Source organism: Zea mays, chromosome 1, assembly GCF_902167145.1.
Source record: "Zea mays cultivar B73 chromosome 1, Zm-B73-REFERENCE-NAM-5.0, whole genome shotgun sequence".
In the NCBI taxonomy this organism is placed as follows: domain Eukaryota; kingdom Viridiplantae; phylum Streptophyta; class Magnoliopsida; order Poales; family Poaceae; genus Zea; species Zea mays.
In genome coordinates this window covers 78,634,308-78,643,478 of record NC_050096.1, presented here as the reverse complement: position 1 = coordinate 78,643,478, position 9,171 = coordinate 78,634,308, and positions in this window count along the sequence as shown.

Sequence of the window (9,171 nt, the reverse complement as noted above, 5' to 3'; positions counted from 1 at the left end):
TTATGGAAAGGCTTCACCCTTCCAATTATTGTAATAAGTTATGCACTTCGAGTACTATCAGGACTTGTAATAAATACATCTCTTTCTACCATGTAAAACTTGAGTTCTGGAATGTAAAGTGTACTTTGTAAAAGTCTTCCGCTCTATCTCCAATGTGTGTGTATCAAATGTGATTATTGTAATATACCTGTTATGTGGGAGATCCTTGGGATGATGAGTTCCAGTTGGCGAACTCGATAGCCTTGTTAAGTTACCCGGTACACGTGCACAGCCATCTGAGGTCATTAAGGCAAGGATTGGTGCATGTGGGCCTGATAACTTGGGAGGGCTATCACAGGAGGCCTGCCACCTTAGTCGAGGGGAGGCCCGGTACGTCGACTGCGGTGGTACCCGGTGCATCGACTGCAGGGGGACCCGACGCCTTGGTCGAGGGGCGCGCAGAACTGTGGCCCGTCCTGAGGAGCAGCGGCCTTATCCCCGCGCAGCTCAACCCCAATGAGTGGTGTGGGCAGCCACTCCTGTTCTGGAGCCGCGACACCTCGGACTTGGAGCCCCTCCTCTCCCTCAACGATGAGCTGGAGGAGAGGTCTCGGGTTAATTTCCGTGAGTATACCGAGGCAGCGATGAGGTCGCTTCGGTCGACCATAGAGATCCTTTCTAGGGACGTTCCCAAGGTCTTCCAGGTAAGGATTTAGACATACACCTTGCGTGACCAGGGCATTCTTTGTAATATCCTGTTTTCCTTCCTCAGGAACTTGCGGACGTGAGCATCGCCAAGTCGCTGTTCATCCGCCGCGAGAGCGACGTCTAGGATTCGCTGCGGTCCCAGTGGGCCGCGCTCACCGAGGCCAATGAGCGCCTCGCCCAACGAAGCGCCGAGGTGGTGGACCTTCGGTTGCTCTGTGATGAGCTGAAGTCGGAGGCAACGGCGGCGCGGGCAGAGGCGGCACGGACGGAGGCTTCGTCGGCCCGGGAGGAGGTGGCCCGGGAGGAGATGCAGCAGCGACAGCTGGAGCTGGGCCAGGTCATCGACGAGCGGGACCAATCTCAGAGCCAAGCTGCCGAGGCCGTGAGCCGGGCTGAGGCCCTTGGGGGTCAGCTGGCTGAGGCTACGGAGCGGCTAGTCGAGGCGTCCGCTCAGGCCGGGACCCTTGCGGAGGGCCTGGCAGTGGCCGTCGGGTCTGCCCAGTCTGCCCAAGCCATGGTCTCGTAGCAGCGTGCCCGGTGTGGCAGAACCTCCCAAGTTATTGGGCCCACATGCACCTATCCTTGTCTCAAAGACCTCAGACTGCTATGCATGTGCACCAGATAACTTAACAGGATCCGTCCGAGTGCCCCAAGGACCCTGGATAAACCACAAACAACCAGGATCGCAAGATTAAGTAACACAAATCTCACACCAACATTTTTGCAGCGGAAAATCTTATTACCAAATTTTACAAGTTTACATTGTATTTATCGGAGTGATTACAAAAGTGGTTCAAAGGAATAACTTTGAGATGTTATAAATTATTTGTAAGTTTGAAATATATGCTAGCTCAAGTTACCATCCTCAATAAGAAGTATAGAAGGGTTACTTAGACTTATAAGAAGGCCGAGCTCACCGGCACTTAACACCATCATCAGCAGCACAAAACTATAACCTGAAAACAACAGGGAATAAAATCCTGAGTATGGAATTACTCAGCAAGACTTATCCGACTAAAGAAAAGACTCTCAAGGGTATGCTGGCTAGATGGATTCAAGGTATGGCTTATCAAGAATCAAAGACTCTGTTTTGCAGAAAAGCTTACTATGAGTGGATCGATCCTTAAAAATCCATTTTTACTTGTCAGGTTAAGTAAAATTACCTACATCTAGAGTTCTTTCTACCCTAGTTCAATCACTTGGCCTATACTCACCGTCTTTTTATCATCCCTTTATTTCACTGGATTGCTACATGTAGGGCAGTGACCAAGTCTTCATGTCCGCGAAGTTACGGCGATCTGAATCGATTATACTCAGCTGTGGATCTCCAATCACACGACATATGTAGCACTTAACCCTTGCATATGTCAACTCGCCACCGGGGTTCTTAAGACCAGATCAGGTTCACGCCAACCGAGAGCACAGATACACCACCGTCCAGCCTCTTGCCATGGAGGGTACACGCTACTCTCGCCATCTCTCCACGCCCATTGCGTGTTATCTTATTCTGGTATTAGTCTGCCTGAGGCAAAGCTTACCCATGACGAGGCATGTGACCAGTTAAAGGGTCCTAAATCAGCAAGCCTACATCGAGACGGTCCTTAATCGACTCAGACGGAGACACTACACCGAGACTCCCTTCTCGTGCAAGTCAACCGTCCGGTCTCAGCTTTATTAATTTCAACCCAAAGTCTGGTACCTGGCAGAGGTACATCTTTTCCGATGTTGAACCCATCACGACCGTGATGGATCCACCATCAAGTTTTATTTTCGAAAACATTCCCACCCACTGAAGCATCACTTTTGTTTTAAAACAAAACATTTTTGTTTGCTAAAGCAAGGCTAAGCATCATAAAATTCTTTTCAAAACGGGTATCAAGGAAGGGTAATCAATTTTCAAGGAAAGAAATGCATCAACGGTTTAGCACACAACTCCTATCACCTAATACATCAAACAAGGTGATAAAGATTTTAAAACACAAGGAGGTGGCAAATGCACCGGGGCTTGCCTGAATAACACTAGTTTAGTGTTGTTAGGTGACGTCCACTTGGCGAGTATCCTTTGGCTTCACATTGTTCTGATTATCCATCTTCAGGTTAATCCACCAGCATCATCTTGCAAATTAGTCTGCGCCTGGGGTCGACTTGGGTCTTCTTCCGCATCACGCGATTAATTATCGTACCTCATGAAATGCACGATGCACATGTATGATTACAAGTATACATAGTACGAGATAAATAATCTACGCTAAAAAGGATGAAACACTTAAAACCAAGCAGTAAGCATCATGGATATCACAGCAGGGCAGCGACTACATCCATTAACCAAATTGATATAATAACACTAGAACATCTATTTTTATTTCTAGCTTTTTATTAACTCTTTAACTATGTATCTTAATTAACTTGATTTACCGATTTATCTAAATCGATCATCACAATATACGCATGCTAAATGAATAACATTTTTTGAGACACAATTCTATTTAATCTATTTATAGACCTAGTTGACTGGAATACGAATCAACTTACCTAGACTAATTGGACACAATAGTCGCAAGCACAACGACGATTTCCGGTTGACGTCATCCAGGGGCCTTCTTTTCTTCGGTAATCAATTGCTGAAGATCTTTTCCTCGACTGAATAATTTTGACGAACCGAACTTGAGTCGCGCAGGATGTTCGAGCTTTTTGTCGTGCACTTGGTGAATATCACGTTGCTGGCTCCGTCTTCACTTGACTCTTGGAATTTCTTGATGACGCACGGATCAACGACGACCTTCAATTGAAGTCTGGAGCGAGCTGGTGAAGTGGGGATTGAGCAGGGGATGACGGGTTCGACGACTCGACTGTGAACGACGCGACGACGAGCTGGGCAGGATCCAAGCTAATAGGTACAGTATGGGACAGCGACCAGCACAACGGACAAACTAAGTCGCGAGGTCGGCCGACGAGGGAATTCAAGGAACACTACGGTCAGTCGGCGAGCTGGCAAGTTCGGATAGGGACTGCTGACGTGAGGACCATGACGAATATGAAATCGATGACCGACCAAGATACGATTGGTGAGTTGAGCGACTCCGATGATTTGACGGCAGTCGCGACAGCGAACAGGAGGACGTGCGCAGAGAAACAGCACGACACGGTATCAAGCGCCATGACTAGGACGAGTTCGGACACCAGCACACGCAGCGTTTTACCATGCCCAACACGAGCGTCACCGACTTGATATCGACTGGGAGCAGTTTCGCGCGCACGACAACGCGATGGAGGCGAACTGAACAGGGAGCTTCGCGGCAGCACGCGCAAGAACAACGGAACGCTACGCGCGCGACGCAAAGGCGAGCAGAACGCGAACTGGGCAGAGTCGAGCCACTTCCACGAACGCGAAGGGGCTCAAGCGGGATCGACGGCGCGACCATCCTGGCCGAGCAGGGAACTGTACACGACCATGGCAGACTAGTCGGCCAGCACGAAGAGGCGACGGCGAGCTAGAGCAGAGGGCAGAGTCGAGCTGGGCGACAAGGCGAAATCTGGGCTGGAGCTCGCGACAACAGGAAGCAGGACGCGCAGCGAGCTGGAGCTGGAGAGGAAGAAGCAGAGCGCGTGCACTGGGAGGAGATGGAGCGCGGCAGAGAGCTCCGGCGAGCTGGAGGAGCTCCGCGAGCAGAGCACGGCGCTGGAGCTCACACGGCCATGGCGAGCAGAGGACGCCAGGACGTGCAGCACAAAGACGAGAGAGAGAGGGTGCGGCTTGGAAGGAGCTCAGGGAGAGGGAGCTAGAGGCGGCTGGGGCAGGGCATCCTCGGCGAGCTGGCCATGGGAGGAACCGAGCGAGCAAGCGCAGGGGCGCCGAGCAGAGAAGAAGCAGGCGTCCAGGGGCGCGGCAAAGCTGAAACGGAGCAGGGATTTGAGGAGCTGCTGACGGGGGCCGGAAACCGAGCAGGGAGACACAGACCTTCACGGCGCGGTGCAGGGAGGTGGAACGAGCGGCCGGCAGAAGGAGCTGGAGCCTACCGCGACGAGCGCAGGGAAGAAGACACGGCATATAAAAGAACCCAGGCGGCGGCTGCTCAAAAAAATCAGGGGAGGTCGGCGAGAGGATGAGATCGGCTATAGATTTTTTTTTTGATTTTCTTTTCTTCTCTTCATTTTTCTTTACAGAAAATCGCAGATATTTTTGCGTCCAGATTTTTAGCAATGTACACTGAGTCGATACACTATTCAATTACGCATCCCATTTCTCGAATCTTGAAACGGAAATCCGAGGACTAACAACTTGATTTAGCGAATTCTATGAACTCGGACAAAATCGTGCTCACTTTTGAAGAGTTAGACCTAAACGAGAAGCAATGGACTGGATTAATCAGACTTCGGCTTCGGTATTTTTAATCTGCGTGATTCGACTAATATTAGCCGAAACCATATCTGCTGATGCACACGTGATTTTGTCGTCAAAACAGTGTGCTGAAGGGTAAATTGAATCATATTCGCGCGCAAGATTTCACGCGATTCACATTATTTTACCCCGAACACTTTAGTCGTCAAGTTCCAACTAATTTGCTCGGGATAAAAATCATCCGAGTGAGTCGGACTTCCGAATTCATATTCACGCGAGCGATGAATTTTAAATAATCACCGGACGCACCGATTTTCAGAACAAATATGTTCCGAACAACACGAAAATTTAGAAAGAGCCCGGATAAATAAAATTAATGCCGAACTCGCGACAAATAAAACAGATGCAATATTAAAATCACGATAGGCGAAAATGATTAAAATTTTAGCATCTGTTTTATTCACTGATATTACGTGCTTAAATCTATACTCATTGTCGAGCGAAATATAAACACCTGGGGTGTTACACCCGGGCCGAAGGTATGTTTTGCCCGCTTTTGTGACTTTGTTTTTGTCTCCATTCTTCACCTCGTGTTTGAAGAATTTTGTTTGGCTGTCTGCAGGGTTCGAGACGGCTCTTAACGAGTCCGTCAAGAACTGCAAGGCGCTTGCCCAGGCGGCTGAGCAGAAGGAGGTCGACCGCGTGGCCATGTCCGAGGCTATCTCGGCCTTTTGCTGGGCCTTTGGCCTCGACGACGTCCCCTCGGGTAGCTCCCCCAGAGTCACCTGCGGGCCTTGGGCGGCCATGTGCGCAGCAGACTCCGCGGGGCGCTGCACCACGGCGTTAGGCGGGCCTTCGCCGTGCTCGCTTCCCACTACGACGTGGATCTGGAGCGGATCAGCGAGGGGAACTGCTTACCCGACGAAGAGGAGGCCGCCTTAGCCGAGGTCCAGAGGCTTGACGTGGCTGTCAAGGGCCCAAGCGCGGCGCTGGCTTCCTCCTTTGAGGTGGAGATCCTTCCGCCCGTGTCACCGTCCGAGGCCGGGCTAGGTTCCGCTGAGGGTGGAAACGACGCCGAGGGTGCTGCTCCTCCCCCTGCCGATGTCTGATCCTGCAGGAACAGTTTGTTTTAAGTATGCATATGTTTTTTTGCGGCCGCTGAGGCCTAAACATTTTTAGTGTCGGATTATAAAGTTGTGTTTTCTTTCCTCTCGTTTCGTGCATTAGGACATGTTCGTCGGTAGCAGAATCACTTGTCCGAGCGTGAGTTACTTTTCGCGGAAGGTGATGAGTGAGGTATCCGTATCCCGGAGGCGTAGGAGTCCCTCGGCTCGGTCGGCCTTGCCGTTTACGTGTTCCTCTTGTCATTTTTAGGATTCCGTTATCGATATAGTCAAAAAGCACGAAAGTCGTTTTGGTAGAAAACTTTTCTGAGGAAAATTTTGACGCAGAGGGGGTTCCCCCCTTCTAGCCCTCGAGGGAGGGTCGGGCTTTGCCGAGGCAAGGCTGATCCTTCCTTGATGGTTAGACTTTATTTATGCATGTAAAGAAAGCGAGATACATGAACGACTTGAAACATTTTAAGGATAGAAGCGACGTAGCTGTTGGATGTTCCAAGCGTTGCTGTAGACCTCGCCTTCTTCGTTGGCCAGCTTGTATGTCCCGGGCTTCAAAATCTTGGCGATGATGAACGGCCCTTCCCAGGGAGGAGTAAGCTTGTGGCGCCCTCGGGCGTCTTGTCGTAGCTGAAGCACCAAGTCTCCCACTTGGAAGCCTCGGGGCCGAACCCTTCGGGTGTGGTAGCGTCGCAAAGACTGATGATACCGCGCCGAGTGCAGTAAGGTTACGTCCCGAGCCTCTTCCAGCTGGTCCAATGAATCTTCTCGGCTGGTCTGGTTGCTTCGGTCGTCGTATGCCTTTGTCCTTACGGAACCGTATTCTAAGTCAGTGGGTAGGACGGCCTCAGCCCCATAGACTAGAAAGAACGGCGAGAAACCCGTGGCCCGGCTCGGCATCGTCCTCAGACTCCAAACCACTGAGAGTAGTTCTTTTATCCACCGCTTGCCAAACTTGTTGAGGTCGTTGTAGATCCTCGGTTTTAGTCCCTGCAAAATCATGCCATTGGCGCGCTCCACCTGCCCATTTGTCATTGGGTGAGCTACGACGGCCCAGTCCACACGGATGTGGTGGTCTTCGCAGAAGTCTAGGAACTTTTTCCCGGTGAACTGCGTGCCATTGTCAGTGATGATGGAGTTTGGGACCCCAAAGCAATGGATGATATTTGTAAAGAATGCCACCGCCTGCTCGGACCCGATGCTGGTTAAGGGTCGGAGTTCGATCCACTTGGAGAATTTGTCGATGGCGACCAACAGGTGCGTGAAGCCCCCGGGTGCCTTCTGCAAGGGACCGACGAGGTCCAGACCCCACAAGGCAAATGGCCAGGTGATGGGTATTGTTTGCTGGGTCTGAGCGGGCAGGTGCGTCTCGCGTAGAATTGACACCATCGGCAGGAGCGTACAATCCTAGTGGCGTCGGCCACCGCGATCAGCCAGTAGAAGCCTTGTCGGAAAGCGTTTCCCACGAGGGTCCGAGGTGCTGCATGGTGACCGCAAGCCCCCGAGTGTATTTCTTGTAACAGCTCTTGTCCTTGGGCGACGGATATGCATCATTAGAGAATGCCTGAGGGGCTGCGGTGGTACAACTCCTTTTCATCACCTAGTAAAACGAACGACTTGGCGCGCCGAGCCAGTCGCCGAGCTTCGGCCTTGTCGAGGGGCAGCTCTCCTCGGAGGAGATATTCTAGGTACGGAGTCTACCAGTTCTGGTTTGGCGTAACCCCATTCTGCTCTCCCTCGACGCGCAGGGCCTCACCCTCGGCGGCCGAGGGTACCTCGGGCTGGGCTGAGGTTACCTCGGGTTTGGGCGCGTCGTCGAGTTTGACGGATGGTTGATATATGTCCCTGGAGAAGACGTCTGGGGGACTGTGGTTCGTCCCGAGGCTATTTTAGCCAGCTCATCCGCAGTCTCGTTGTACCGTCGAGCAACATGGTTGAGTTCCAGCCCGTAGAACTTATCTTCCAAGTGCTGAACTTCGTCGCAGTAGGCCTCCATTTTTCGATCGCAGCAGTGGGAGTTCTTCATGACTTGGTCAATAACAAGCTGCGAGTCACCACGAGCGTCGAGGCGCCAAATCCCTAGCTCGACGGCGATGCGCAACCCATTAACCAAAGCCTCGTACTCGGCCACGTTGTTTGACGCCGGAAAATGGAGGCGTATAATGTAGCGCACATGTTTCCCGAGGGGCGAGATGAAGAGCAAGCCAGCGCCTGCTCCGGTTTTCATAAGCGACCCATCAAAGTACATGGTCCAAAGTTCGGCCTGGATTGGAGCTGTCGGCAATTGGGTGTCGACCCATTCAGCGAGGAAGTCTGCCAAGACTTGAGATTTTATGGCCTTCCGAGGGGCGAATGAAAGTGTTTCGCCCATGAGCTCCACTGCCCATTTTGCTATCCTACCCGAGGCCTCTCGACACTGGATGATCTCTCCCAGGGGGAAGGATGACACCACAGTCACCGGATGAGACTCAAAGTAGTGTCGCAACTTTCGCCGTGTCAGAATCACTGCGTACAGTAGCTTATGGATTTGTGGGTAGCGGATCTTGGTCTCGGATAGCACCTCGCTGATGAAGTAGACCGGCCTCTGGATGAGCAGTGCATGCCCCTCTTCTCGTCTCTCGACTACGATCGCGGCGCTGACCACCTGAGTGGTTGCGGCTATGTAAATCAAGAGGGCTTCTCCCGCAGCGGGGGGCACCAAGATGGGCACATTAGTAAGGAGTGCCTTTAAGTTTCCGAGGGCTTCTTCGGCCTTGGGGGTCCAAGTGAAGCGCTCGGCCTTCCTTAAGAGGCGGTACAAAGGCAATCCTTTCTCGCCAAGGTGCGAGATGAAGCGGCTCAGAGCCGCAAGGCATCCCATGACCCTTTGTACTCCCTTTAAATCTTTGATGGGCCCCATGTTGGTGATGGCTGCGATTTTCTCCGGGTTGGCCTCGATGCCTCGTTCGGAGACGATGAACCCCAGGAGCATGCCTCGGGGGACTCCGAAGACACACTTCTCGGGATTGAGTTTTACGCCCTTTGCACGCA